Source organism: Salmo salar, chromosome ssa12 (assembly GCF_905237065.1).
Source record: "Salmo salar chromosome ssa12, Ssal_v3.1, whole genome shotgun sequence".
In the NCBI taxonomy this organism is placed as follows: Eukaryota; Metazoa; Chordata; class Actinopteri; order Salmoniformes; family Salmonidae; genus Salmo; species Salmo salar.
In genome coordinates, this window is record NC_059453.1 from 79,176,459 (window position 1) to 79,184,114 (window position 7,656).

Genomic DNA, 7,656 nt, shown 5'->3' on the forward strand with positions numbered 1-7,656 from the left:
AATATGTTGGAATATATTTCAATAAAATATAAATATATTTAAATATATTTGGAAAATGTATTTATCAAATATATAAATAAATAAAATGTATGTACATATATTTGTAAAATACACACTCACTGACTCAATCCCATAGAAAATTTGTGGGCAGAACTGAAAAAACATGTGCGAGCAAGGAGGCCTACACACCTGACTCAGTTACACCAGCTCTGTCAGGAGGAATGGCCAAAATTCACCCAACTTATTGTGGGAAGCTTGTGGAAGGCTACCCGAAACGTTTGACCCATGTTAAACAATGTAAAGGCAATGCTACCAAATACTAATTGAGTGTATGTAAACTTCTGACCGACTGGGAATGTGATGAAAGAAATAAAAGCTGAAATAAATCATTCTCTCTACTATTACTCTGACATTTCACCTTCTTAAAATAAAGTGGTGATCCTACCTGACCTAAGACAGGGAATTTGTACTAGGATTAAATGTCAGGAATTGTGAAAAACTGAATTTAGATGTCTTTGGCTAAGATGTATGTAAACTTCCGACTTCAACTGTACATAAATACACGTACATCCATGCTGTTAAAATACACTGAGTGTACAAAACATTAAGAACACCTTCCTAATGTTGAGTTGCACCCCTTTTTGCCCTCAGAACAGCCTCAATTCATCCGGGCATGGACTCTACAAAGCGTAGAAAGCATTCCACAGGGATCCTGGCCCATGGTGACTCCAATGCTTCCCACAGTTGTGTCAAGTTGACTGGATGTCCTTTGGGTGCTGGACCATTCTTGATACACACGTCGAAACTGTTGAGCTTGAAAAACCCAGCAGCATTGCAGTTCTTGACACACTCAAACCAGTGCACCTACTAACGTACCCCGTTCAAAGGCACTTAAATCTTTTGTCTTGCCCATTCACCCTCTGAATGGCACACATACACAATCCATATACGAATTGTCTCAAGGCTTAAAAATCCTTCTTTATCCTGTCTCCTCCCCTTCATCTACACTAATTGAAATGGTGACATCAATAAGGGATAATAGCGTTCACCTAGATTCACCTGGTCAGTCTATGTCATGGAAAGAGCAGATGTTTCTAACTCATGACGTAATTGGACAAACCTAAGCCTCATTTGAAAATAATACTCATCGGCAATTCTGGGTAAGCCCGAAAAATGATATTAGACAATACTGGCCAATGTTATTACTTTTCATTATTTATAGGGATTTCCAAGATGGCGTAGCAGTCGGGCGTTTGTTTTGTTTGTCTTGTCTCGTCCCGTGTATATATCGTTTTCTTTGTATATATTTCACACATATTTTTTTTATTTTTAATCTCAATTTCCATCAACGGACTGAACATACTCTTCTGCAGCCCGCCTCACCCAATGTGGTATGGATCTGCTATTTTTTTTATACTTTAGAGCCAGAACCCCCATCAGAAGCTAGCCAGCTAACTAGCTACTAGCCAGTTAGCCACTGCTAGCGGTCATCACTGTTAACGCTGACATCAGGCAGCCTCTGCCCGGTCAATTCCTGCCAGTCTGCACAACGCAATATCAACCCAGAGCATATCGGACTACTTTTTCACCACCACATCTCCGGATTCCTACTGCAAGCTTTGAACCTTTACTCCGGATCATCGCAGCTAGCTTGCTGCTATCCGAGTGGCTACTCCTGGCTAACGTCTCTGTCCCAAAGAAAGCACCAGTTAGCCTGGAGCTAGCCTCGAGCTAGACCCATCTCCTGGCTAGCCGAAGAGATCCATCAGACAATTCCTGGGTTTCAATACCTCTTTTGCCAATTGGCCTGGACCCTTAGCTGCCAACACGGAGCCCCGCAGATCCATCACGATTGGTCGTCCAACGTAATCCATCCAAGGGGGTTTCAACAGGCTCTTCCGTTGCGACGTCCTCCTGAGGCCCATCTGCTAGCCTGCTATCCCAGCCTGATAGCTGTCTGAATCGCCGTGTCTCCAGCTCGCCTAGCTACTCACTGGACCCAATGATCACTCGGCTACAAATGCCTCTCCCTAATGTCAATATGCCTTGTCTGTTGCTGTTTTGGTTAGTGATTTTTGTCTTATTTCACTGTAGAGCCTCCAGCCCTATTCAATATGTCTTAGCTAGCCCTTTTGTTCCACCCCCCACACATGCGGTGACCTCACCTGGCTTAAATGGTGCCTCTAGAGACACAACCTCTCTCATCATCACTCAATGCCTAGGTTTACCTCCACTGTACTCACATCCTACCATACCCTTGTCTGTACATTATGCCTTGAATCTATTCTTCTGCACCCAGAAATCTGCTCCTTTAACTCTCTGTTCCTAATGCACTAGATGACCAGTTCTTATAGCCTTTAGCCGTACTCTTATCCTACTCCTCCTCTGTTCCACTGGTGATGTAGAGGTTAACCCAGGCCCTGCTGCCCCCAGCATCACTCCCATTCCTCAGACGCTCTCATTTGTTGACTTCTGTAACCGTAAAAGCCTTGGTTTCATGCATGTTAACATTAGAAGCCTCCACCCTGAGTTTGTTTTACTCACTGCTTAAGCACACTCCGCCAACCTTGATGTCCTAGCAGGACTGAATCCTGGCTCAGGAAGGCCACCAAAAATCCTGAAATTTCCATCCCTAACTATAACAATTTCCGACAAGATAGAACTGCAAAAGGGGGCGGAGTTGCAATCCACTGCAGAGATAGCCTGCAGAGTTCTGTCATACTATCCAGGTCTGTGCCCAAACAATTCGAGCTTCTACTTTTAAAAATCCACCTTTCCAGAAACACGTCTCTCACCACTGCCGCTTGATATAGACCCCTTCAGCCCCCAGCTGTGCCCTGGACATCATATGTGAATTGATCGCGACCCATCTATCGTCAGAGCTCATACTGCTTGGTGACCTAAACTGGGACATGCTTAACACCCCGGCCATCCTACAATCTAAGCTAGATGCCCTCAATCTCAAACAAATTATCAAGGAACCTACCAGGTACAACCCTAAATCCGTAACCATGCCCTCCAAATACACCTCTGCTGTCTTCAACCAGGATCTCAGCGATCACTGCCTCATTGCCTGCGTGCATAATGGGTCCACAGTCAAACGACCACTCCTCATCACTGTCAAACGCTGCCTAAAACACTTCAGCGAGCAGGCCTTTCTAATCGACCTGGCCCGGGTATCCTGGAAGGATATTGACCTCATCCCATCAGTAAAGGATGCCTGGTTGCTCTTTAAAAGTGCTTTCCTCACCATCTTAAATAAGCATGCCCCGTTCAAAAAATTTAGAACTAAGAACAGATATAGCCCTTGGTTCACCCCAGACTTGACTGCCCTTGACCAGGCAAAAAAACATCCTGTGGCGTTCTGCATTAGCATCAAATACCCCTGCGATATGCAACTTTTCAGGGAAGTCAGGAACAAATATACTCAGTCAGTTAGGAAAGCTAAGGCTAGCTTTTTCAAACAGAAATGTGCTTCCTGCAGCACTAATTCCAAAAAGTTTTGGGACACTGTAAAGTCTATGGAGAATAAGAGCACCTCATCCCAGCTGCCCACTGCACTGAGGATAGGAAACACTATCACCACCGATAAATCTACGATAATTGATAATTTCAATAAGCATTTTTCTACGGCTGACCATGGCTACCCCTACCCTGGCCAACATCTCAACACACCCTGCAGAAACTTGCCCAACCCCCCCCCCCCTTCTCCTTCACCCAAATCCAGACAGCTGATGTTCTGAAAGAGCTGCAAAATCTGGACCCCTACAAATCAGCCGGGCTAGACAATCTGGACCCTCCCTTTCTAAAATTATCCACCAAAATTGTTGCAACCCCTATTACTAGCCTGTTCAACCTCTCTTTCGTATCGTCTGTGATCCCCAAAGATTGGAAAGCTGCCGCGGTCATCCCCCTCTTCAAAGGGGGTGACACTCTAGACCCAAACTGTTATAGACCTATATTCATCCTGCCCTGCCTTTGTAAAATATAAGAAAGCCAAGTTAACAAACAGATCACTGACCATTTCGAATCCCACGTACCTTCTCCACTATGCACTGGTTTCCGAGCTGGTCATGGGTGCACCTCAGACACACTCAAGGTCCTAAACGACATCATAACCGCCATCGATAAAAGACAGTACCGTGCAGCCATCTTCATTTACCTGGCCAAGACTTTCGACTCTGTCAATCACCGTATTCTTATCGGCGGACTCTATAGCCTTGGCTTCTCAAATGACTGCCTTGCCTGGTGCCCCAACTAATTCTCAGATAGAGTTCAGTGTGTCAAATCGGAGGGCCTGTTGTCTGGACCTCTGGCAGTCTCTATGGGGATGCCACACGGTTCAATTCTCGGGCTGACTCTTTTCTCTGTATATATCAATGATGTCGCTCTTGCTGCTGGTGATTCTCTGATCCACCTCTACGCATACGATACCATTCTCTATACATCTGGCCCTTCTTTGGACACTGTGTTAACAAACCTCCAAACGAGCTTCAATGCCATACAACACTCCTTCCGTGGCCTCCAACTGCTTTTAAATGCTAGTAAAACTAAATGCATGCTCTTCAACCGATTGCTTTCAGCACTCTCCCACCCGACTAGCATCACTACTTTGGACGGTTCTGACCTAGAATATGTGGACAACTACAAATACCTAGGTGTCTGGTTAGACTGTAAACTCTCCTTCCAGACTCACATTTTAAGCATCTCCAATCCAAAATGAAATCTAGAATCGGCTTCCTACTTCGCAACAAAGTGTCCTTCACTCATGCTGCGAACTGTATGCTCTCGTTGGCTGGCCCTCACTACATTTTTGTCGCCAAACCCACTGGCTCCAGGTCATGTATAAGTGTTTGTTTGGTAAAGCCCCATCTCACCTCAGCTCACTGGTCACCATAGCAACACCCACCCGTAGCACGCGCTCCAGTAGGTATATTTCACTGGTCATCCCCAAAGCCAACACTTCCTTTGGCGGCCTTTCCTTCCAGTTCTCTGCTGCCAATTTCTGGAAGGAATTGCAAAAATCACTGAAGCTGGAGTCTTATATCTCCCTCTAACTTTAAGCATCAGCTGTCAGAGCAGCTTACCGATCACTGTACCTGTACACACCCTATCTGTAAATAGCACACCCAACTACTTCATCTCCATATTATTACTTACCCTCTTGCGCTTTTGCACCCCAGTATCTCTACTTGCACATCATCATCTGCACATCTATCACTCCATTGTTAATGCTAAATTGTAATTATTTCACCTCTATGGCCTATTTATTTCCTACCGCCCTAACCTTCTACATTTGCACACATTGTACATAGATTTTTCTATTTTTTTATTTTGTGTTATTGACTGTACGTTTGTTTATGTGTAACTCTGTGTTGTTGTTTTTGTCACACTGCTTTGCTTTATCTTGGCCAGGTCGCAGTTGTAAATGAGAACTTGTTCTCAACTGCCCTACCTTGTTAAATAAAGGTGAAATAAAAAATATAAAAAATACCGTAATTTCCGGACTATAAGCCGCAACTTTTTTCCCATGCTTTGAACGTCGCGGCTTAACTTCTTACATCTAGACGTTCCGCTAGCGGAACACCGCTCCAATATCCAATGATAGGGCGTGGCGCGAAATACAAACTCCTCGAAAATCCGAAAACTTCCATTTTTCAAACATATGACTATTTTACACCGTTTTAAAGACAAGACTCTCCTTTAACTAACCACACTGTCCGATTTCAAAAAGGCTTTACAACGAAAGCAAAACATTAGATTATGTCAGGAGAGTACCCAGCCAGAAATAATCAGACACCCATTTTTCAAGCTAGCATATAATGTCACAAAAACCAAAACCACAGCTAAATGCAGCACTAACCTTTGATGATCTTCATCAGATGACACTCCTAGGACATTATGTTATACAATACATGCATGTTTTGTTCAATCAAGTTCATATTTATATCAAAAACCAGCTTTTTACATTAGCATGTGACGTTCAGAACTAGCATTCCCACCGAACACTTCCGGTGAATTTACTAAATTACTCATGATAAACGTTCACAAAAAACATAACAATTATTTTAAGAATTATAGATACAGAACTCCTTTATGCAATCGCGGTGTCCGATTTTAAAATAGCTTTTCGGTGAAAGCACATTTTGCAATATTCTGAGTAGATAGCCCGGCCATCACAGGCTAGCTATTTTGACACTCACCAAACTCAAATTTACTATAAGAAAAATTGGATTACCTTTGCTGTTCTTCGTCAGAATGCACTCCCAGGACTTCTACTTCAACAACAAATGTTTGTTTGGTTCCAAATAATCCATAGTTATATCCAAATAGCGGCATTTTGTTCGTGCATTCAAGACACTATCCAAAGGGTGACGCGCCGACACATATCGTGACAAAAAATTTAAAAATATTCCATTACTGTACTTCGAAGCATGTCAAACGCTGTTTAAAATCAATTTTTATGCGATTTTTCTCGTAAAATAGCGATAATATTCCGACCGGGAGTCGTTGTTTTCGTTCAAAGACTGAAAATGTAAAATGGACTCTTCACGTGCACGCGCGCACCCGTCTCATTGTTCTCAGATCGACCACTATCCAAATGCGCTACTGTTTTTCAGCCATGGACTGCAGAGTCATCATTCAACATTCTGGCGCCTTCTGAGAGCCTATGGGAGCCTTAGAAAGTGTCACGTTACAGCAGAGATCCTCTGTTTTCAATAAAGAGGCTAAAGAAGGCCAAGAAAGGGTCAGAGAGGGCACTTCCTGTTTGGAATCTTCTCAGGTTTTGGCCTGCCATATGAGTTCTGTTATACTCACAGAGAACCATTCAAACAATTATATGCATATTCTAGTTTCTGGGCAGGAGTAATAAACAGATTAAATCGAAGAGGGCTCAGCGGGGGATTTGCCTCCGGATGAAAGTGACGAGAGCGACAATGAAAACGATCCAATATCGGATGAAGCAATTCTGAGGCTATTTAACTCCGACACCGAAGGAGAGGACTTCAGTGGTTTCAGTGCACAGGAGAAGGAAGATGGTGACCAATTACTTTCTTGGTAGGCTACTGTTTACTGCTAATTTTATTTTTTTTGTTACAAGCCGTGTTTCATTAAAGCCTATTTATTTTTGTTACAAGCCGTATTTCGTTAAAGCCTATTTATTTTTGTTACAAGCCGTGTTTCGTTAAAGCCTGTGTAAAGTTCATTTGTTTCAATGTACCGGTAGGCACCTGCGGCTTATAGACATGTGCGGCTTATTTATGTTCAAAATTTTAAAAAAGTTAATTCAGTGGGTGCGGCTTATATTCAGGTGCGCTTAATAGTCCGGAAATTACGGTAGTTGGCTTGTGGGTACCCCTGAATGCGACTTTTCTCTGGAAAGGAGCTTGGAAAGGGCAAATCATTTTCTTTTTGAGAATCCCCTCCCTTTTTCTGAGACACAACGTAGGGTCAAATTACTACTCTGAACAGAAATTTAAACGCATGTGTCCTCCTGGCTCTGATGACTGGCGTATCTGCTGCTTTCCTGATTCATTGTACAACTTGTAGAACTGTCATAATGCATGTAGATGTATATGCCATTAAACAATCATATAGGATTATATTAGATCCTAATAATTCTTCACAATGTCTTCATAAAGCACAGACCACACA